The sequence below is a fragment of the Planococcus citri genome, chromosome 4, assembly GCF_950023065.1.
Source record: "Planococcus citri chromosome 4, ihPlaCitr1.1, whole genome shotgun sequence".
In the NCBI taxonomy this organism is placed as follows: domain Eukaryota; kingdom Metazoa; phylum Arthropoda; class Insecta; order Hemiptera; family Pseudococcidae; genus Planococcus; species Planococcus citri.
Window position 1 is genome coordinate 30,601,545 of NC_088680.1, and position 24,963 is coordinate 30,626,507.

The following is a 24,963-nucleotide window of genomic DNA, read 5'->3' on the forward strand; positions in this document are numbered from 1 at the left end:
TGGTCCAGATTCTCGTGATTCTAGGCAAAATAAATTCAATTTTTCTCTTTTTCATATAAAATTTTCAACTATGCAGGGTTGCTGGGTACTATACAAAATTGGGTACTAGGTATACCTTACCTTCAAAACAGACTGATTTGGTTGTGTTGTGAAGCGCCCGCATTTGTGTTGAAAACTCAGCATTCATGCGTGGATGTGTGATTTTTTTTTTTACAATTTTAGACTTTGTTTGCATTTGTTGTACTCAATTTCAAAAAAAGGTGAAATTATGAGGGGGAAAAGATTTAAAAGTAAACAGCATGTAGGTACTTTTCAATGAAACATTGGATTTTTTCCGAAACGTGTAATAGTTATTCACCACAGAAGCTCAAAGATGTGAAAAAATCTCAAAATTATGCGGCGTAAAATGAGCTGTAACTTACGATCAACCTACACCAAAACTTCTGTGTAGTGTTTGGTGCTTCGTGATGTGTGTTTACTACGTACGAAAAATTGACATCAATCATTACTAACTTATGAATGATTTCATTCTATAGGAAGTCAATACACCAGAAATTCTGTTCGAAAATGCTCTTGAACATACAGCTAAAAACAAATACAGAATCTCTCTTACAATCAGTGAACAGCTGATAGCAGTGATAGCTTTTTCATGCGTTCCGTTAATTATCGTAGGTACAACTTATGTACTTCACAATGGTTGTTGTAAATCTGCTAAACTATCGTGTTTTGGCAAAGTATACCCCCATCGCATATAACCGGATCGTTTCGTTCTCATCACAGCCAGTTTCATATTTCTCATTATTCCAAGAGCCACCCTGACGAAAACATACCGTAAGAACAGAAAGCTGGGACTGGTCACAAAAGTTAGGGTTTGTAACCCTATTTTGAAAACTACCAGCCTGTCGATCCGTAGCTGCTACTTTTAAGCATAGTGAGAGCTCGAAAGTCCAAAATTTTCATGAATTTTCGACCGAGAAAACTGATGGTTCTAATGGTATCGAATTGTAGTATTTTTCGCGTTGAATTCGAATATCCGATTCTGCCAGTCCCCAAGTGCTGCCAAAGTGTGGTATAGATACTATCTAACTGCCTATATAGAATTCTGATAGGTAAAGAAAAACGATAGGTACTAGAGTTCGTTAGTTGATTCTGTTTGACTCTTTTTGAAATTGCTATACGTTAGAAAACGGATCAACTAACTTATGATATATGTTTGAAAGATGTAGACGTATGTTTTGTGCGTTCTTCGTGATATTTTTGTATGATTTAGAAATAACTTGATTTGCTATGATTTTTTGTGTAATGTGAAAATATCTCGACATTACAATGATTTGAAAGAATTGCTTTGAACTTTATTCGATATATCGTGATCGTGATTCGTAAATATTCTCTCCTCGATATGGTTGTTCCGGAAATGGCTGCTTAAAAGCCAAAGCACAGAGGTGCTGGTGATCGAGATGTGGTGAGAAGTAAAGAATCCCCTTAATTAGGTTAGACATGTTATAATTAAATAACTACTAGAAATACCTACCTGTAAATATGAGATAGTCTTATTGAAGACTGTGTAGAGTTTTTGCGCGAAGCGCGAAAAAACTCTATTGTAACCACTTTTTCATGGTCGTCATCGTAGTCATCGTAGTCATCGTAGTCATCATCGTCCTCATTTTTAAAATGCTAAGCAATATGCAAAAATTAAATTCCTCTTCGTCGAGTAGAATTTTAAAATGCTAAGCAATAAGTATGCAAAAATAATTAGCTACATTTATTTGTTTCTAAATTCCGATTTCAATTCAAAACTTTATTGTAGATAACTAATATTGATATGAAAATGAAGATAAAATGGTGAGGAAGTATGTAATAAGCCAAAACTGAAATTGTAGATAGGTATAACTTTGGCGGGTACTTTCATTTTTTTTTCAACAACGAAAAACAAATCGAATCCGTGAAGATTGTAATTTTCCAAAATAAAATATAACGATATTTCGTGTAGCGAAATTCCAAAGATTATTTTGAATTTAATTTTATAAAAAATCAGGCATCTTTCTAAGTAGCTATACAAGAATTGAAAGGGTAAATTCAGAAAAATTAATAATTTTTCAAAATAAAATAAATTACGATATTTCGTGTATGTCTGAGGTGAGATTATATTGATCATACCATCAAGATTTGTTGAAGAACTATTCAAAAGCATACAGCATTAGAATTTAGATCACCCAATAAGCAAAAGGTAAATGCAAAAACTCTCTTGCAATCAGCGAATAGCTGATGGCTTGTTATTAGTTTAATTTCCTCGATATGATTCCATTATGAATCGTGAAAGCTAGTTTACCTACCTACTAAATTTAATGATATATCTCGATTGAGAGATCCTTTTTGAAACCCATTTGGAACTAGGTACACGAAATATAATGAATCATACGTTGTATGTATTTTTGAAATAAATTTACTCACGAGCTATGCTCATAATTTCTTGGTTACTGGTACAAAATCATTTACTTTACAAGTAGAGAAGATTATTTTATTTTGAATGGAATCTGATAACCATAGTTAGTTATGTGGTTGCTAGGAGGTTTTTAATTCCTACACTTCGATCCTATTTCCCAAAGTCTCATTCCTTCCATTTACCTATCTTCTCCTGATCAATTTGGTTACCCTAAATTGAAAGCATATTCCATGACTAATCCATCCATGTATTCCTTTTCATATTTCACTCAATATTCATGTCAGATTTTGACTCTAAAGAAACCATTATTCCTTGTCCCAAAAAATCCTAATTTTTATCCAACCCTAGTCACCACAAAAGGTCCATCATACGGGTGTAGGAAGTTCAATGCGGAGGGGGGGGTGCCAAAAATTCTCAATTTTTGTGATAAATTTACATAAAATAAGCAGAGGCCATTAACGTCAAAATCCAAGACCATTTTTGTGGTTACACCGAGCAGTTAAAAAGTTGCAAATGGTTTATTATTTTTGAGTATGAATTCATGTTCTGAAAATGTTTTCTTTCCAAATAGGTATGTACCTACCTAGCATTAATTACATCAAAATATCGAAATACATCATTTCTGTAACTGAGGTAATATTTTGGAACGCTATGGTGTCCACTTTTTGCTCATTATATGTAGTACATAGTTAGTTTCAAAAAGTCGAGAAAAAAATAACTAATAACTTGTGTATCAAATTACGATTTTTTGAAATTGGAAATAGGTACTTAATGAGAGAAAAATGGGTACCACTGCGTTGCAAAATACTATCCCACTTTCAGAAATACCCAACATCTTTCTATGTTTTGGCGTTATTAATGCGAAATAATTTTACGTATATTTGAGAAGAAAAAAATTTTCAAAACACCAATTTACTGAAAAATGAGCTATAGGTTGTGCTATAAGTAGGTATAGCAGATACTATATAGGTTGAGTACGACCACAAAGCACAATAAAAAATTACATCATTTACCAAATTCGATTTTAAACCCGGCTGTCGTATGGAATCTGATGTGAGAATGGAAACATGGCACCTGAGGATTAGTTCAGTCATTTTGCTCGTCTATCCGATGCTCTTGTAAGTGGGTATTAGCTACGGTTTTTTTCTCATGCGTGATCTTCGTATTTTAAGCAATTATCACTTATTATTGGAAATAGGATAAAAATACTATACTGTCTCATTAGAGAACTATTCGATCTATCTGGTTCTGATTTCAATAAAGAGTAGTATAGGTACCTGATTAGTGATTACATAAAATACTGATCTAAATTTTTCAATTTCTACGGTACTTCCCCTATTTTCATTTACTTGATTCATTTTGCAGAAAACTTAATTCTTTTCTAATGGAAAATAACACAATCTATTCTAAAAAAAAAAACAAAAAAAAACAGCTCTCCCGCGTGTTATTATAGGTTACTTGAGAAAATTTGTCACAAAAAAATAACGTGTCTTATGCTAAAAAAGGAAGCTGTAAAAATAGATTCATGATGCATAGGTGTGAGTTATTCTATAAGAGATAGAGATCCGAGGTAAGTAGATATATTTCGGTATCAAATTACAAGCAATTCATGAGCAATGAGCATACATAAGTACGTAAAATAGGTAATAAAAGAACCTGCTGTAGACACAGGACTGTTCGAGAACTCCTCTGACCTATGTTCTAAGTGGCCAAGAAAAACTGTTCTCGATACTCTGGTCAGCAATGACTTGATCCTATCCAAGGTGGTTTGTCACCTTATGGGCTTGAAAATTTCGGAAGAGAAATTCTGACACATCTAACTAGGGAGGTTAGCTCAATTCGCACAAAAGTTTTTGAGCCGAACAAAAAGCTAAATTGAAAAAGCATGTAAAAAATTGTATCACCAGTCAAAATTCCATGCGCTGAAGTGCATTTTTCGATTTTTGGTGAATTTTTGAAAATCAAATTTGGGTCAGAAATGAGAAAAATCAGAATTTCTCCAAATTGACCTAGACAGCTAAAATTCTGAGTTTACCCTATTTTTGACCCGACAAATCTATTGGAACTGATTCGAATCGTTTTGAGCAGTTTTGGAGTCTCGAGCAGATTTTCAAAACTCGAAATTTCCTCAACATTTCACCCAATAAAATTGGAAACCTAATGTTCACTCTGCACTTCGATTTTAACATTCTAAGTTGACTGGAGGTCGTTCCAAATCGTTTTGAAGCCTCAGGCGATTTTTTGGAAACTTCAGTTTTCAAAAAAAAAAAAACGCCATAAAATTTATTTAAATCAACTTTAACATATGTTTGGAACAACATCCAGTCGATTCAGCATATTGAAATTATTGAGATATGCGGAATAAATTTTAGTTTTCCAATTTCATTTGGTAAATTTTTTTAGAAATTTCAAGTTTCAAAAATCTGCTGAAAGCTCCTGAACTGCTCAAAATGGTTTGAAACAGTTCCGAATCGGTTTGATGGGTGAAAAATGGGTATTTCCCGAATTTCAGCTTTGTAGGTTAATTTGGTGTAATCTGTTTTTTTTTCTCATTTTTGGCCCACATTTTATTTTCAAAAATTCCCCAAAAACCGAAAAATGCACTTTGGCGAATCCCCTGCAATTGACTCGGAATTCCAAAGGTGTGCTTACCTAAACTGAGTAGTGAGTATCATATTTTTTTTTTCGTCAAATATTGGAATAACAATGAATATATGCGAGGAAAAGACGGAAAGTACTGTGTTACCAATCAAGAAACTGAAGAGGTCTGGATCAGCTATATACAAGAACTGTATGGAGATGATACACGTCCGGCTCAATTTGCAGTTTCATCCACAGAAGAGGCACCACAAATTGAAATGTGGGAGCTGAGGAATGCTGTGAAGCGAGCCAGAAACCACAAAGCAGTGGGAGAAGATCTCATACCAGCAGACTTGATCAAACATTTAACACCAGAGTATGAAAAGGAGCTGCTGAAGATAATGAACAAGATATACGATGAAGGCACTCTGCCTAAGGACTTCAAAGCAGTAAATTTTGTACCAATACCAAAAAAGAACAACTCGCAAAAATGCTCTGAATATAGAACCATCGCACTGATGAGCCACGCACTGAAGCTACTACTCTCCATCATAAATGCCAGAATTGAAAAGAAGATAGATGAAAATCTAAGTGAAACACAATATGGCTTTGTAGCAAAAAAAGGGACGAGAGATGCAATTTCCCTGCTGAAAGTGATCATTCAAAGAGCACTGAATGCAAATAGGGAAATCATTGCTTGCTTCGTCGATTATGAAAAAGCATTTGATCGTGTCAACCATGAGAAGATGTTGGAGATCCTGGAAAAATACAATATCGATAACAAAGACCTGCAAATAATCAAGAACCTGTACTGGGAGCAAAGCGCTAACATCAAGATTGGAACTGAGTACTCAGAGAACGGATGTGGAATAAAGAGAGGTGTGAGGCAAGGATGCCCCCTCTCACCCAGGTTGTTCAACGTGTACGCAGAAGAAATAATGAGAGAAGCGCGAATCGAACGAATGGGATTCAAGATCAACGGCAAGAGAATAAATGAAATAAGTTATGCAGACGACAAAGTGATCCTTGCTGAGACAGAGGCGCAGATGCAGAAAATGATCAACCAAATCAACAGTGCTGGATTAAAATATGGAATGAAAATAAATGCAGGCAAGACCAAGGTGATGAGATTTACGAAAGGAGATGATAAAGAGGTCAAAATCAACATCGGATCACAAGAAATTGAAAATGTAAAGCAATTCAGGTACCTTGGAGCACTGATAAACAACAATGGTAGAGATCATAAAGAAATCAAATCACGGATTGGAATGGCAAAGACTGCTTTCAACAACCTTGCCAATGTGCTGGGAAATCGAACGATGAGTATTGATCTGAGGAAGAGAATTATGCGATGCTACGTATGGACCGTTCTGAAGTATTCCTGCGAAACATGGACCATGAGTGCAGAATGCGAGAAGAAAGTATCCGCTTTTGAGATGTGGTGCTATCGAAGGCTACTACGGATCTCATGGAAGGACTTCGTTACCAACAAGGAAGTACTAGCAAGAATAGGAGAGGAGCGGAAAGTCGTAGTTGAAGACATCAAAAACAGAAAGCTAAAGTATTTAGCTCATAAAATACGAGAAAACGGTATTTTCATGCTAGCGGTACAGGGGAAAATCCAAGGAAGATCGACGAGAGGGAGGAAACGATCGGAACTGTTAACAACAAACTCACCGGCCAACTCCCCCTGCAAGACCCTGAAAGAAACAATTAGATACGCTAGATACCGGCTAATATAGATGGACATATACGCTATCTCCTGTAAAGGAGCGCGACTACGACGACGACGACCTACTGATAACATGGCCGCTTATGGAAACATGATCCGGGCATCTCGATCTTTGAAAAGTAATGTTTATCAATTTCAGTTCTATGCCTCCGTTTGATCTTATGATTTAATACCTAGCCCACCTATACACTTTTTTTTAAAAAAAAATAGGTAATTTAAAATTTTAATTTTTAAAAATTCTTTAAAAATCGAAGAATGGAGTTACTTACTATCTAGTAGTCTAGTACCTACTTCTGAAAATTATCGCAACATTTCCCATTCTGTCTGCCTGGCACAGAAATTTCATTGGTTACCTAATTGAACTGCCTCCCTTATCCCTTATCTATTGAATTTATAGAATATAAATAGGTACCTAATGGAATAAATTCATGTGTATAATCCGCTAATCCGTGATTTGTTTTTCTCTGTTCTAGGTGAGTACACATTCTATTTTTGAAGATAAGAATACGTAAGATGATAAATGAGTTTTTGATTCGGTACAATCTTGTAGAAATATGCTCGCAAAAATTGTGCTATTGCCTTAATTGAAAAGCATCGAGTTCAAAATGTGAAAATGCTTTTTTAAAAAATAAAAATAGACGAAAGTCGTATAAATTTGATTTTTTTATGATTCCTGATTCTTCATGAAAAAATTAGCGTCCTTTCCTTTTTCAATTTTTAAATGAATTTTAATTTTTTTGAGACAATATTATCGGAGAAAGAATATTATAACTTACTTGGTTGTTAAATTATAGTTACAATCGTTTTTCAGGTGGTTCGTTATTATCACTCCGCTATTAGGTTGTTTAGGTTATGATAAGATGATGGCGATTGATAAGAAAGTATACGAGCGTGAGCTGAACATCTATCGGAAAAAATTTGAATCCTAATTCAGAGATGAGCATCAATATAATTTCTTGTATCAGCAGAAATTTTTTATTTTTTGTTTCGAGTTGAGAAATATGTATTTTCCAATTCCATTGGTATTTGATGTGAATTTCTCCTTTTATTCCAAGATGAACAGCAATGAAGTTGTTATTATGCTGCGATTTGGGAAATAGAAGTCCGAAGTGATGGTAGGCGTTGACGAGAGTGAGACCTATAGTTTTTGAATTTTTCTGCACCAACATGGCGCCAGATGAAATATGTACATCTGTGAACAGAAATCATCATTAAATTGAAAATAAGCTCATTTCAAGCCAGAGAAGCACTGGAACCCGTTTAAAAAATGTTCAAAAGTCACCTCACTTTCAAGAAACATCGTAATTTAAAAATTCTGATGAGTATCTGAATTGATTGACTGGGCAACAAGAAATGTAATTTCAAGTTATTATACAGTATTCTTTTTTTTAAAGCAATTGAGAGCATTAATCAGCTTTTTCTTTTCTAAATAATATAGCTTATTCAATTTTTGGATGACTTGAATCGAATTCTCTTCAAAAAGTGTCATTTTTGTACTACCTATTTAACCTATGTCTGAAATTTAAGATGCTATAACACATTGAAAATTTCTAACCATCATAATGCCTTTAATTTTGACTTTCAGCAAATGAATGCTTTACAAAAAAAGATAATCATTAGAGTGGATCGTAAATAAAATAATATGTCGGGGGATTTTGACCAAATTCAGTGAAAATCTACATTCTTGAGTTGAAAATTACGCAGAAAATTTTTCCAACTCGTTGTGGGGGGGGGGGGAGAAGTTGGTTCTCAAACGGGGGACCTTTTTGAAAAAAATCATGTTTCGTTCGTTTTATTTCATTGATTCTGCGTCGACCTCGATCATCGTCATTGAAATTAAAGACCACTTTGAAGATTTATAGTGAGTAGTTGAAAATTTGGAAATCGTTTATTTTCGGGTAAATTCGTGTTTTGAAAATTTTTTCTTTCAAATATCTCGCTTTAATGAAGTATGCCAAATCATCGAAAAATATCATTTTTTCTGGTGAAATATTTTGGGACACTGCAGTGAATCCAATTTCAAGAAATCAAGAAAAATAGCCAAAAACTTAATAAATTCTATCGTTTATGGAAATTGGCAATACTGATCAAAAAATTGAAACCGGTTGTGTTGCATAAAATTCCTTCAGTTTTCGAAAAGAAATCTTTCGACATTTTTGCATAATTGATGTGAAATATTGAGAAGAAAAAATTTTCAGAACACGAATTTAATTCAAAATACATAAGTGATTTTTGAATTTACAATCCTTCAGTAGAACCCTAAAAGTGGCCTTGGATTTTGATAGCAACGGTTTCGGTGGATGCGGGGTCTCAAATGCTATCTTTTGGAACTGGGACATTTTTCTGAATCAGGTTGGTCGTTGGGTATGAAATAGAGCATTAAAACCACGATTTTTTCAAAATCCCCCCTGTCTAAGGACTTGTATGTTTCCTTTTGGGACAAAGGGACATCTCTGGAGCTGAAATTTTTTCTAATTGTGAGTAATTTTCAACTCGAAATGAAGATCTCCTCTGAATTTGATTAGAATCTGCCGACTGTTTTTAGAGGCAATCCATCCTAATGTACTTATCTACCTGATTTTGAAGAAATACGAACAAAATCTCAACAAGAAAGTAATTTTATGTATGGTTAAATTGTATCTGTTTTTCTTTTTTTTGAAAAAATTTGAAAAAAAAAACTTACCAAAAAGTTGATTGAAGAACGGATGTGACGTGGACGCTCTTGAATTAGATCTCGGGTTTTCGACTGCACGTTATTTCAAAAAAATATCAATTTTATCAAAATCGAAATTGAACCTCCGAGGACTCCCTTATCAAATTAATAAATAATTACAACTCGAGTTACGATTACACCACATGTAAACCCACACTCGCCTAATCATAATCAAAAAACACTCTTTTACACGGAAGGCTCGTGCGTGAAAAAAAAATCAGCAACATGCCACAGGCGGCAGGCGGCAGCTCTTCTACGACATCGCGTCCCGTTTAATTAATCCTCGTATATTTATCTTAATTAGCGACGGCGACAATTTCAATGCCAATAGCGTATCAATCGTTTGTTACAACGACGAAAAACTCGAATTCTGTTCATACCGCCGTTCTGCGCCCGCCCACGTGCTCTAATCGCGTTTCAAAAATTAATCAAATTGCCAACAGAATTATACTCAGAAACAGGGTACAACTTTCCGACTGACATGACGTTGATGAATTATACTCAATTTTTCCTTCGATTTATAGAATTCAATCTGAAAGTTCAACTTCAAACGCGTCCTATCCCTCTACATAGTAGTATCGCGTCACCCTACCACTGTGTCGGCGTAAAACCGATGTTACACAGTTACCGGATTAAATACATTAATAATAGTCAGGCCACTTTTAACTTTGCGTGTTTAACGGGTTAAAACGCGCGCTTCTTTTCCTCGATTTTTTTCCCTGAAGCTTTATAAAAAAAAAGTAGGAGATAAAAATCCGTATGATTCCGTTTATCGGACCATTTGTTCCGGAATCTAATGTGTGCTGGGAATATCTGTAAGGTTGTAGGTAGTACCTAAATGATAATTTAGCAGTACAATTCCGGAATTTTTACTGATCATTTCTTCAAATCATACCATCAAGTGATGATTTTCTACTGAAATTTTCAATTTTTTCAACAGTTAGCGTTTCGGAGAACTCGTAGAGGGTGTTTTGGTGTTGGAATCGGCGTACCATGATGGTGAAAAAATCAGCTAAAATAACGAGAAATTGGCTTATTCATTACAGATCTCATGTAATGTTGAGACTCAGTAGGTTGAAGTGAAAATGTTCAGAAAATTTTAGCTTTTCAACTTCATTGGGCGGAATTATATGAAAACTTCAACTTTCGAAAATCGGTTGAGCTGGCTGATACAGGGGCCATTTCAAGTCATGTAGTACCAAATGACATCCTAGACTTCAAATGAATAACAAATTTGTAAAAATCGAGACGAATCGCGAATTATCTTGAAAATGGCTGTTTTTGCGAATTTTAAAAGCGAGATAAAACCTTCAATAAAGTGAAAAATCCGATTGAAAATGGCTTTTTACTCTAAAATAGGCATAATGCGACCAATATTCATCAAAAAAATCAAAAATATTAAAAAAAATTTTTTTTTGATTTTTTTGAAAATTTCAAAATTTTGAACCCCGGTTGCAAAATGCTGGGTGAAGTCTGAGACTCCAAATTTTTCCTACAGTCTTTATGGTCCCAATATGGTGTCATTTCATTACCAAGGTGACACTTCAGTGCCACTGTGTGCTAAGAGAGGTGACAATTCATTACCGACACAACATAGTTGGCAGTAGTTTGATCTGTCCTGTGATTGGTTGAAAAGCTATCATTTTACTACCATTTTCAGCGCCAGAAGGGTCAGCCATTCTACTACCACGTGGCACTTATTTCGCGGCTCATTTTGCCCGTCGTGTTGTTCGCTTTTATGGTTAATTCTTTAATTGAAGAGGTGGTCAAAATAACTACGTACTTCATCGTCTGCATAAGCAATTTTGAAAATATCTGAACCCTGATCGGCTGATATCGAGGGAAATCAGACAACGAATTAGAATATTGGAATTGCGTGTAAATTCTAAATGTGACTATCAGTAAACCATAAAATAATTTACTTACATTTTTATTCAGTCTTCGAATTGGTACTGATCGATTATGAAGATGCGGTTCGTTCTGTTGGTGCATTACCGACCGAGCCACCCTAAATTATTGAGTTACGACCATATTATGTAGTTTGTTCATAAGACTTCATGGTATAGGCTTATTTATATTATTGAAAATGAACCATAGGTGTAATTATATTCATATCTTGAGTATTAGGTACACCAATGTCGAACACACACAAACAAAAAATATCCACCAATAATTTGAGGACAAATTGGCGACAAAATGAATAATTACTTCGAGATGACTTGATATACTAATTAATGAATTTATGAATAAGTTAGAAAATTTATTATTAAATTGTTGAATAAGAGAATTAAATAAAAATTAATTAATAAAGATAAGCTATAAGTAAGTTAATAATCATTGATACATAAAAAATAAATTTGAATTTACGAATAGCTACATGCATTGGAGGGTCTGTAATGTGATGTATCAATTTTTGGTAAGTTGGTCCTGGTCTCATAATATTCAGTTAATGTTTCATCGTGCTGTTCTCATTATTTTCTCATGATGCATTTGAGGCTGACGAAACCTCAACATTATTTGAATTTGCTCTCATGATTGCGAGTTACCTCCTCTAAAATGTATGCCAACCCTATCAATAAAATGAAATAGTTGAATACTTAGGTATCAGCAAATTACACTTTACCTACCTATCCTAACATTATTGGTTTACCTACTATCTAGTGAAAAAAAAACAACAATGCAAGGGTGTTTATTTAACATGGCGATGGTGTGGCGTTATAGTCAATCGAGTAAATATTTACCTTATCATTTCACCCAAGAAGTGAAAGGTGAAACGAGAGTATTATTATTTGATTATTACGCGCATCGATATTACATATTATTAGCTTGGATAAATAGACATTTTGTAAACATATCGCCCTTCAATTCACATGTATACTGTGTGCATGTAGCTTAAGGGTTTCCATTATAATAGGTAATCAAGTACTCGTACTACTGCTCCATATATGTACACATGAAGCTCTCCACATTATGCTCGACCGTTATAACTTTTTCATTGATTTCTCCAGCACGCACACTCCGAATAAACCCACTCTGTTTATAAACGAAGAAATATGATAGTTATGTTCATAGTACAGTAAATCAAATATTTGCTGTGTTTACTTAGTACATATCTCGAAACCATTGAGAAGGAAACGAGTAGGAGAAGCAAGCAGCTAGTTTGCATATTTTGTACTATATTCTAATAGTAAAATGATGCTGGATTTGAGTCGATTGTTCTTATTAGATGACATTTTTTGTGATAGCGAAAGATATGTAGGCTATAAGGAACCTTTGTTCATGAGTCAGGAGGGTCCATATTGAATATTGATATTACTTGTAGATATTATGTAGATACCTGGGTACAATCTTACAATTAGAGGAAACTGAGGAAAGAATCTGCCTAAGCTGGAATTGCGTGTTTGTTTAGTTCATGCAGTTTACTTCAGAAATACCTACTGTTCGAAATTATAATTTAAGGTAGGTACCTACATAGATGATGATTTGAGTTCGAAGTCTCATTACAGTATGTAAAAACTTATCATCGTTTTAACTACCAGCTGTTGAATTTTTGCGAGAAAGATACATAGGTACCTACTTAAACTTATTTTCTTGATATTTATGTACAATCTGGAATTTTTTCTTGTTTTCCAAGATGAAGGAAATTCGCCCATGATTTTCACATTGATTTGAAACGTAGAAGGTGCTTTTAATGTGCACGTTTTTCGTTCAAAAACTTTTCTTCTTCCCAACTTCATGTCAACAACTGTGGCGAAAGATTTGAAATTTTTGTTCACAGAATTTGAAAACTTGCCATCATTCTAAATAAGGTGTGACGATCTTTAAAAGAATCTTCATTTTTACGCTTGTGTGTTTTTCATTCATGCTTTAAGAGAAGTACATATTTAGTGTGTCCTTGGTACCTTGGCTTGAAAATGAAAATATCCATGAGATAAAGCTTGCCCCCGTTTTCCTCCTTTGATGAAATTTTTACTTTCATAAATAGTTGTTACAAATTACGAAGAAGCCGTTCACTCGTACTCATTAATCTTGAAAGTCTCCCTACAAAATTAAAAAACCAATACTTACATTGATATCTATATTGAATTTTTGAAATTTTATGTTTTGCATCGCCCCCTTTATGTGCTCATATCAAGGTTAAGGTGAATACGGATGCTAAAGTCGACTCAGCGACTTGAGAACTCTCCCCCCTCATCGATACACATGCTGAATCTTTCAAAATATCATGTTTTGATAGTTCACAAATATAGGGTGTAGTTTAGTAGGTAAAATCAGTAGGTAAAAACCTTTAATTTTCATTACAAAACTACGAAAAAACTACTGTTTGGATAACTTTCATTTTTGGATATGTTGTTTAGACGGATAAAATCTTGGGTGCTACGAAGCCCTTTTTGAGAAATTTACTTTGATACATTAATTATAATGATTTTAAATAGGTATTGTAAAAATGTGCTATTTTCACTTGAAAATATAATGCTTGGAAACGAAAACTTCAAAAAAACGGCTTCGTAGCACCCATCATTGTAATCTTGAGAAGTTATGTTCCGAATTCTAAATAGGTCTGTTCATTATTCATCGCGTAGTTTTGTAACGAAAATTTTCAGTTTTTTTTGTACGAGCTAGTTGATATTAACAATGGCGGACCTAAAATTTGTTTTGTTTACAAATTTTAGTTGAAGCATTTTAAATGTAGGGTGCGTATCAATAGTTTTCGTTGATACGTGTACTTAAGAATGAGAAAATTCGTTCTTTTCATCATAAACCCCTCTGGCCACTTTCATTTATCATTCAAAACTTCAAAAGCTAAAACAATTTTGAAAATGTTATCAATTATCATTTTGAAGTGGAAAAAATTGCTTTTGTTCTCGATATAATTAATAATTCGCATCAATGTGTAACAAAATACATCTTATAGGTACCCTCACAAGTCACAACAACTAATAAACCTTGTATCCACTTACATTTTATTCTTTCAAAGTTTCAAGTTCGTATGCGGAGTGCTTATAGTTATCAACTTTCAGTTATTCAGAGTAAGTGAATAAATTTACGAATCTTGACCAAACTAAAATCTCAAAATGATGTATTCCTACTTGAAATAGTATCATAGTTTTGAAAATTTACTATTTTTTGAACTTTCCCTGGTTTTAATTGATTTTGTTTGCATTTTGTCGAATTTTACTGAAATTTCATCTAATTTTTACGATTTTTAATGATTGGGTAGGTACCTACCTACTGATTTTAATGCTTTTCCGAGTGTTTTCATATAATTTTGTCGACAAATCTTCACACATTTTTGTCAAATTTTAATGAATTTTCCACATTTTTTGGTGAGTTTATTGTCTTTAGGTAATTTTGGCGATGATTTACAGAATTTTTGCTGCATTTCATCGTTTACTTACAAGGGACCCCCCCCCCCCATGATAATCTCCAATTTGGGTGAAACTCAGACTGCTGGAAAGAGGACCTCAAAAAACACCCATCCCCCAAATTTTCAGCTGCTTGATTTTTAGATTTTTGGCGAGCGTTTGAAATTTTGTGTACACAGCTAAAGCTGTTTAATAACTCAGAAAACGGAAAAAAATTACAAATATCCATCTCTCCCGCATATGAACTCGCGTATCAACTTCCGGAGCTCAAATTTTGGCCAAATGCAATTTTCTAGTTTCGCCGGATCCGGCCTTCTAGTCAGATAACAGTTTTTTTTTACTGTTTTTTCTCATTATTTTCGGTGAATTCGAAAAATTACTGTTTCTCCCCACCACGTGAACTTGAGTAGCTGAAATTTTGGCCAAAGGATCTATGCTTGATACCTACATAATTGACTGATACTACCGCCGGCCAGATCCGGAATCATCATCAGAAATCAAATTTTCTGTCCATCCGGTGGTTTATAATGCTATTGAAAAATTTGAAAATTCAGTAAAATCAGCTGTTGTAATGAACTTCAGAAGCTCAAAATTTTGGTTAAAAAGTCTGTGGTAGATACCAAATCGACCCATACACCATTAGCCGGATCCGGCTTTCTGGTCAGAAAACCGGATTTTTTATTTGTTTTCTCGTATTTTCGGTGAATTTTAAAAACGACCGCGTTTCTCCCCGCCAAATATAAAAATTTTAACTGCTCAAGTTGATGTGGTGGGGAGAAACGATAGTTTTTCAAATTCAATGAAAATATGAGAAAAAAAGTAAAAAATTCTGTTTTCTGAGCAGAAGGCCGGATCCGGCCAAGGGTGGTATGGGTCGATTTGGTATCTAGCACAGACTGTTTGACCGAAATTTGAGCACTGGAAGTGCATAAAATGAGCTGGTTCAACTGGTTTTTCAATTTTTTCAATGGCATGTACACAAGAACCAGATTGGCAAAAAAATATGATTTCTGATTATAATTCCAGATCCGGCTGACGGTAGTGTTGAATGTTTTTCCAATTTTCAATATTTCAATTTTGGATTCAGTTTTTGTGAAATACGCACCGTATCTCCATACAATTTTGAGTAAAAATGAACTGTTGTATGTTTAGCTGAAAATGTTTTTGTAGGTACATTTAAAAAAAGTTTAGAGGCAGACAGGTTTTGATTTTTGGGATTTTTGATAAAATGTCATGTGACCTATCAAAATGAAAATAAAATTTCACGAGAAATTCTAATACCATAACAAAAAAATTTTTGAGCATTTTTGAAAGACTCTATTTGAGCTCATAATCGAGTCTTGAATGTCATGATTTCCGAAGTTTCTGAAAAAGGCATCATGCAACGCGCAGAAATGGGTTAACATATGGGGAAAAATTACAAACAAAACCTTTTGAGCATTTCAGAAGAATTTTGACCCAAAAACTTGATCATGTTTTTCAGAGTGCTCGAAAAATGTGACATGTGATCTATCAAAATGGGCTTTACCTCCCCACTTTTTTGAAATATTCCTCTGTTTATTTCATAGTTTGCCAATCAGAAGTCCTGTTTTTGGCAAACTTACTTATAAGGTTCTGTTTTTTTGTTACTAAATTTGCCTAAGTCATAGTGTCATGATTTTGGAAAAGTTGTCAAAAAGCATCAATTTTTGGTAAAATAGGTAATCAAAAACTATCCATTTTCATCGAAATTGTCAAAAAGTGAATATTCTTGGTAAGATTGTCAAAAAGGGATAATTTTTGCCAAAATTGTCAAACTTTCCTGTTCTTGTCAAAATTGACCAAAAAAATGATGTTTTGCCAAAATTGTCAACAAACTCTCGCTTTTTTACAAAATTGTCAGAGAGTGTTAATTTTTTGCGAATTTAGCTTTTCGATGAAGTATAATTAAAATGGTCGTAATTTTTGCCATAATTGCTGAGGGACTTGTGCTTTTATGCTTTGTTGGCCAAGACATCCAAAAAGCAATAATTTTTTTGCCAGCCTAAAAAGTGCTCTTTTTGTTTTAATGTTTTCCGAACAACTAACAAGTCCTGTTTTCTCAGAAAATTGCTCGAAAGCTTATTTTATCAAATTTCATTTCCCCTCTCCCCAATTTCATTTCTATCAATTTTTATGACAAAGTTTTGATACTTTTGAAATTTACTTTAGAGGCACTGCACTGCGGGCCCCCATAAAAAAAGTTTTCCATGAAAAATCATGTCAGAAAATTAAATTTTGAAAAATTGAAAAAAATATCCTCGTATATACCTATTTAGTATACTGAAAATTTTAAAAAATCATTCTGAAAATTAAACAAATCCACCATTCATTAAAAATACTTCGTGAACCCAGACATCAAATATTATAACACATTAAAAATGCAGTAAATGAAAATTAAAATATAATTCTCCGGCCGAGCGCGTCAATTACAACTTTCCACGACAACGTCGTGGAGAAAAAGTAGTGACGCGCTTGGCCGGGGAAATTCTGTTATTCGTGACAATCGGAAGTCGGAATTATTTTGGAAAATTATTCGAAATAAAACGAAAAATTCGATTTGGCAACGCTTCCAACGTATTTAATAACAACGTGTGCGAGTGTGAGTGCAACAATTAATGCAGAAATGCGCACGCACAATTTTTAATAATTCGTTCAAAATAAATTCTCAAAAATTATTCATTTTTCGTTCGCGAACAAATCGGTAATTTGTTTACTGATAAAATTGAAAAGTATAATTTTACACTCTCGATTTGGCAGCCAAACATTTTTCAATAAAAGTTACGCATTACCTATTTTCTCGAGAAATTGGAAGCTAAAGTACACCCTTAATATAAAATTTTAATACTTAATGAAATATCTATCACGTGAAAAACGTTTAATTCGAATAATAATAAATAAAAATGATGCCTTATCGTATTTTAATGTACAAAACACATTACTAATCAGTCTTCAGACATGAAAAACTTCTTAAAATGAGATTCAATTATTGGACGATAAGGTGAACCGGGGCTTAGTTCGACGAAACCACTGTCAAAACAAAATTACCAAATAATTTTGTTTATTTTGTCCAAAATTGTAAATTATTTCCTGTTTAAACAAAATTGCCAAAGAATCTGACTTGCTTTTTTTTGCCAAAATTGCAGAAAAAACGTTTTTTTTGGCTCAAAATTTTCAAAAAGTTTTGCTTTTTGTCGCGTAAAACTCTGCTTTTTTAAACCAAAAAGCACCTTTTTTTTTTTGCCAAAATTTAGAAAATCTTACTTTTTGTAAAAGTTGTGGATAAATGTCTATTTCAAGATTTCCTGAAAGTCTTGTTTGTTTTTCCAAAATCGTTATATTCAAGAATACAAATCTTACTTTTTGTTTCCCAAAATTGCAAAGCTTTTCCAACTTGGCAGATGGATTTGTTTTCAAAAGTTTCACGTAATCTGAAAAAAAAAACAATTTTAAATATCCGCACCTCCGATCTCAAGTTGCACACGTAAATGCGAAACTTTCATTTATACTCACCATCCACTTCACGAATGTTCCAGCAGCAACAAATCTCGTACGGGTTATTTAAATTCGACGGTTTTGAATTCGAAGCTGGGAAAATCACCTCTTGAGTATCTACATTTTCTGCTCTGCATGAATTGTTGAATCGTTGACAGGCACTTTATAAAAATTGCAGGAAAACTGTTTTTCTTTGGTCAAAATTTCCTGAAAGTTTCATTTTGTTACAAAAATTGCGGAGATTGTAATTGTTCCAGAATCCTCAATACTACATATTTTTTGAAACTTTATCAAAAGAGGTTGAATAGGGGCGAGAGTGAAAAAAAACACGGATTTCTCAAAAATTACCTCTCTTTGCCTCTTCAGTGACACCTCCGAGGCTGAACAATTTTCTAAATGACTTTCAACTCGAAATGAAAACCTCCGCTGAATTTACTCAAAATCCATGTGGCATTTTTTTCCGCAATCCACTCCTATATTCATACCTTGACACGATAATTTCTTTACCTAATTTTGTTGTTTCAGATCGGTCTCAGCTTGAGAGGGTGAACCTGTGTGAAACACGTGGCGTTAGGTGATACCAAAAGGGCAAGAGGTGTGAAAAGGGATGACAGGGAAATGCTCGATGCTCGTATACGTAGCATGCTCGTATAGGTAGATACATACATATGAAATAAGCAGTTAAAATAATCGCATTGCGACGCCCGAGTCGACTTGACAATTTTAAAACAGCAGCGGAATGTTTCACTTAAATGAAAACTATTAAACGCAGAGTGGAAAAGGCAATTCGTTAATGAAGCTATTACAACAAATCACTCTTTCTCGCTCACTTCCTCGTTCCTGTACGTATACCTTTGTCCTAGTCTTCCTTGTGTAGCCGATGCCAATGCATGATAGTGATGCTCTCTCGTAGTACTCGTACTTTGCTCTTCATCCGTTCTCTCTTTCTGCACGTATAATAACATCTCTCTGTTGCAGAAAACATACACACATGCGATTTTCACACCAGTGCTATACGATAAGGTGTCTGAAAAAGTACGCTTTTAGGTATATATGTATATTTTTAAAATTTTTCCTTCCCTTTGCATCCCTCAGAGAACAAGAAACGTGCAGCAAGAAATTCGCTCGACGACAACGATATAACATATCGAATACATAAATATTACAATCGTAGGAAAAAATCACAATGTATTCTGGTCCCCCTCCTCTTCTATATATTATCTACCTCCTCTCAAAATCTGGCGTTTTTTCTTTCTATTTTTTTTTTTTTTTTGCTCAAAGCTGGTAAAGCTTGGTCGGCGTCTATATCAATAGACAATGGCACGAAGAAACTTTCGACCAGCCATTTTTTTAGAGCGCCGAACAAAACCGCGTTCCGTGAATTTATCGACATAAATAAAACATTTTTCGTTGGTCTCCTGCATCGTCGTCACCATCCCGTTTCGCCATTGTTACCGTTCGTTGCCGCTTTCCTATGCCGCTGCCGCGAATTTCAATCCCGATGCATGTTTTTTTCTTCCTTCTCTGTGCTATTTTTCTTCTCCTTATACTTCCAGCGAGCGTCTCTTTTTCAGTTTTCTTCGCCTTGTATGCTTCAGCTGGGTTGGTGCTCTGATATGTAGTATACTGACTGTGCTGATGCTGTCGATGCTGTTTCTTGCTAGGTACTGTGCTACTTCATCCGGAGAGCTGTGGCACGTGTAAATCTGGGCTCGACGAGCGAATCTAGCGTATATTTTTGTCTATCAGATTTTCGTTGTGGTGATGATGCGGAATTTTTATGACTCCTTTTTTCTCTATGTAGATGTATGTGTATGTACCTATTTAGAAGTATCTCATGCTTTCATTTGAAAACACTAAGTATGTAGCTTTCTTGCAATCAGAAATATATGAGATTTTGAAAATATACCAGATGACCCACGGTTTCAAGCGTTTTTTATGTTCTGGGCAAATTCAAAATATATAGGGGGGGATGATGGAAAAATCTTCAATTGAAGCAAGAAGTTTGAAATTTCCGTTTCACAGGAGAATTTTTTTCAATTTTGATTTTTTATAGCCCATCCTATCGTTTGAGACTACCCAAGTTCACGCTAGAATGTGTCGAAAGTTTCAATGTTTTAACAGTTTTGTTTTAATGGTGCAAATGAAATCATTAGTTTGATGAATAACTGTCCCAAAGTTTTGGTGGTATTTATTTTGTATACCCCATGGCCTAAACATTGGCTATAGTGAAGTTGACTTATTGGAGAAAAAAGTCTGGTTTTTCAATTTTTCTATCACTTACTACATACATACAAGGAAGGTATCCAAAATGGCAGACTAATTTTCGAACCAGACAAAGTTAAATTCAAAAAGCATATATAAAAATAGACCATCAGCCAAAATATTATGTATTGAAGTGCATTTTTTGATTTACCTACTTTTGAAAATTAAAGAGCCAAAAATGAATAAAAAACAAAATTTGTACCTACCTATTAGGAAATAAAAATGACTAATAGCACATAATAGAATTTTGAAGATATTCGCGTTTCTGTCACTTTGCTCGTAATATCTTGGTTATTCTACAGCCTCCAGTACATTTTTGTCAGTTGAAATTTTCATAAAATTTGACCAAAAATGAAGTTTGAAAAGCTAAAACATACTGTATACTTACCTACCCATTGGGGCAAATTGTGAAAAAAAGTCGGTGAATTTTGACCAAATTCAGCAAAGAGTTTCATTTTGAGTTGAAAGTTACCCACGAAGAATTTTAGCTCTGGATGTTTCCCCAGAAAAGAGATTTAAGCCCTTAAAGAGGAGGCGTTTTAGAAAAAAAGTGGGTTTTTCGCTCCAGTTCCCTACACAACCTGTTTTGGGAAAAATAGTCCGATTCCAAATGAAGTTTTTGAGATCCTGCGTCGATCTATGCGATTGTAGTCAAAATCCAAGAACGCTTTAAGGGGGTTTTCTGAGTAGTTGAAAATTTGCAGCCACTTAATTTTGGATAAATTCGTGTTTTGAAAATTTTTTCTTGGCAAATATTTCGCATTGAATACATTTGTCAAAATACTGAAAGATATCATTCCTGAAACTGAGTAAATATTTTTGAACGCTCTAGTGTTGATTTTTTAATAATTTTTGCCAATTTAAAAAATTGAAAAAAATATGTCATAAGTTTTTGGCTATATACTTGAAGGGCTCAGTTCCAAGTCGGCCTAAGTCCATTGTTATCATTTTTGAGTTAGCAGCGCCATCTGGTGGTACAGGTCGGTTAACACCTTTACCACCTTGTCCCAACACCTGGCGTTACTTTTTTCGCTCAGGAGTGCTGTTTTGCCGGCTCGAAAAAAAAACCGATTTTTTTTTCATTTTTTTTCTTCAGTATAGACGAAATTTGAAGGTGCTTTGAATGAAATTTTTTCAGAAATGTATTAAATTAATGATTTGTGAATTTTTTTTTGAAAAAAAACGCATTTTTTCCAGCTCATTTTCGAGATTTTTAACGTCAGATAATTCCAAAGTGGCCTAAGTCCACTTTTTCTGACTTTGACGTGCTCTGGAGCTGAGAATACGCAAAATTAAAAAAATACCAATACGGTACTTTAAAGCAGAAAGATCAAGCTTCACAACCATATAATCACATCATTTATTATTGAAGCGGAAGGGCAAGAAAAACAGTTACTATTTGCGTTTTTCTTGAAATGGAAAAAATGGACTTAGGCCGACTTGGAACTGAGCCCTTCACTTATTCTTATTTTTGTACTTAATTGGTAAAAATGATAAGAAAATTGGCACTATACAGCGTTCCAATATATTCTTCGAGTTTCTAGATTCAATGTTTTGGCATGCTTAATACGAAATATTTGCAAAGAAAAAATTCTCAACCGCTCAGTGAAACCCTAAAAGTGGTCTTGGATTTTCACGGTATTAGCATAAATCAATATAGTATTTTAAATACTTTCATTTGTGACCGGTCCATTTTTCCAAAGATTGGTTTTGCAGTGATTGGAGCGACAAACGATGTTTTCGAAAATACTCTTCGTGGGCTCATTTATTTCTTTCAGGGGCTCCTCGCGGGCCAAAAATTTTTCTGAGTGGCTTTCAGCTCAAAATAAAGGTCTCTGAGAAATATGTAAGTATTATCAGAATCCATCGATATTTTTATGGAAAAGCTGAGTAGCTTCCTTGCAATCAGAAATAAATGAGATAGGAATCGCGTGTGTTCTAGGGGTTTAAATCATTGCATGGGCGTTTTTTATTCTGTGCACAACCCGGTAATCGAAAAACAGTGAAAAATTGTTAATAAGGGGGGGAAGGAGAATTGAAAGAATTTTCAATATTAAGACAGGAAAATTGAAATTTATATTTTGCAAAAGAAAAAATTGTACCAGATTTATGCAAAATCTGAAGACCAAACAAAAACATTACCAGCCAATATTTCGTGTGCTAAATTGCATTTTTTAGATTTTACGTAAATTTTCGAAAATCAAATTTTGGTTTCGAATATTTGTACTTATTGGAATACAAAAAAATCAAAATTTCATCAAGTTAACCTAGAAAGCTAAAATTTGGGATATACCCTATGATCAATTCGCCTAATCAATTGGAAACAGTTTTGTAGCCTCCAGCAGATTTTTTGAACTTCAAAATTCCTGCATTTATGAAATTTTCAGTTTATAGCCAATCAACAAACAGTATTTTGAGACAACGGTGATCAGCAATTACTGTTCATCAAAACCAAATTTGTGACTGATTTGGAATTTAATTTTTAATATTTTTTTTACACAGGTATACGAATGATTTTATTTAGTTGAATGTTCTACGAGTAATTTACGAGAAATTTATTTGACTTCATTTTGATAAAAGTAGCGAGTCTGGGTACATCCTACTTTATAAATTATAAAAAAGATCAAGAAATGAAAAATCAGCTTCTAGTTGATATTTAAAAGCAAACTTAGTAACCAATGCAACTATCAATCAAAATGGCGAAAGCAAATGCAAAAACAATTTTGCAATCAGTGAATAGCAGATGGCTTGTTTTTTGATTTCATTCTGTATAGTTGTCTAACTTCTTCCAAAATAATCTCGTACAAAAACCTCATGAGTAATTAGAAAGAGAAATAAGTCGGCTGCAAAGTAGGTATAGATTTGATATTTTGTTTAAAATGATGTTGATGATAAGGAAAATGCTTATGCCAAAATTCATCACGAACCCAAATTTTAAATACTAGAGTACATTTTTTGTGAATTTCTGGTTGGTATCACATTTTTGATCGCCCCAATTGACTAAAATCTGGTTCAAATCATTTTAAGCAGTTTCTGAACCTCCAGCTGATTTTTGAAAATTGAAATTCCCACAAAATTGTATCAAATGAAGACGAAACGCTCTAGAAAGTTATCTAGATACCCAACTTTAACATTCTGAGTTAACTGGAAGCGGTTTCAAGTCGTTCTGGAGTTTCTTGTCATATTTTGGGAGGTATAGATTTTCTTTTAAGTACCATAAACATCGTGGAAATCAACTTTTTACTGCGTATAACCGTGATTGATGCTAGTTTGAAATCGCCTCTAATGTACTCAGCATCTTGAAGTTGGGCTAAAAAATAATTTTTTAGCTTTTCAATTTTATTGCGTGAAAATTTTAAGGAAGTTTCAGTTTTTGAATATTTTCTGGAAGCTTCAGAATTGCTCAACACATTTCTATATGTTTCCAATCGATTCGAGGGCTCAATAATGAGACACACGCCAAATTTCAAATTTCCATACCTATCGATTTGGTAAAATTTTGATTTTTGGCCCTAATTTGATTCTCAAAAATTTGCCAAAAAATCGAAAATTCTCTTCAGCTTTTGTACTCGTAATTTTGCCTACTGATATATGTACTATTCTTATCAGCTCTTTTGCTTTAGCTTTCTCTGGTTTAAAATTTTTTCTGTTGGTTGTTATTATGTAATAGGTACCTTTCATGTTAGTACCAAAATGAATTTCTTTGTAGGTACGTAATTTCTCATATCACGGTAGGATTATTTTTCTCCGTATCCTTCATTATGACGTATGCACATTTATTAACTAAAAGTTCATTTTTGCCGCTCGATTCGATGTGTTGGGCGAGCACTTGGTAATTTAACAAAGAAAATACAACAACGGTACATCGCACCGGCAACTATAGCGTTACGTAGCTCGGATCCCAAAAGCAATTAAAGAAGAAAACATATTTTAGCATTTCTCCATTTCGCCACCCCGTTCACCACTTCACCTTTATACGAATATCTGTGCTCCCCGAGCCCCCTTTCCTCACATACTGGACCCTCCTCTCTTCGACTCGTTCGCTGAACGACAAAGAGAAGCAATATGCTAGATATGGAGGTGTGGACTGGATGGAGAGTAGAGGTTAGCTAGCTTAATACGTTGTTTAATACGAATTCATGGCTCAAAATGATTCCCATATACGCTAATGAACTCTAATATGCACAGGGTGAACTTACAACTGCGCCATGTTTTGCTTTTTCCGCCAGAATAAAAATTATCAAAGCGTTAAATTACAATTTCCACATGTACAAATGGAAAACAGTTAATTTCAGCACATGGTATTCTTCTCTTAGTAGTCGTCGTCGCCACCACCACCTTCACCAGCCAA

At 34.1% G+C, this 24,963-nt stretch overlaps 1 protein-coding gene across 1 annotated transcript in view; it reads left to right on the top strand.

Moving 5' to 3' along the window:
- The window catches only part of LOC135845811 (hemicentin-1-like), a 972,708-nt gene that overhangs the window by 360,082 nt on the left and 587,663 nt on the right, over positions 1 to 24,963 (top strand). The window lies entirely within an intron of this gene.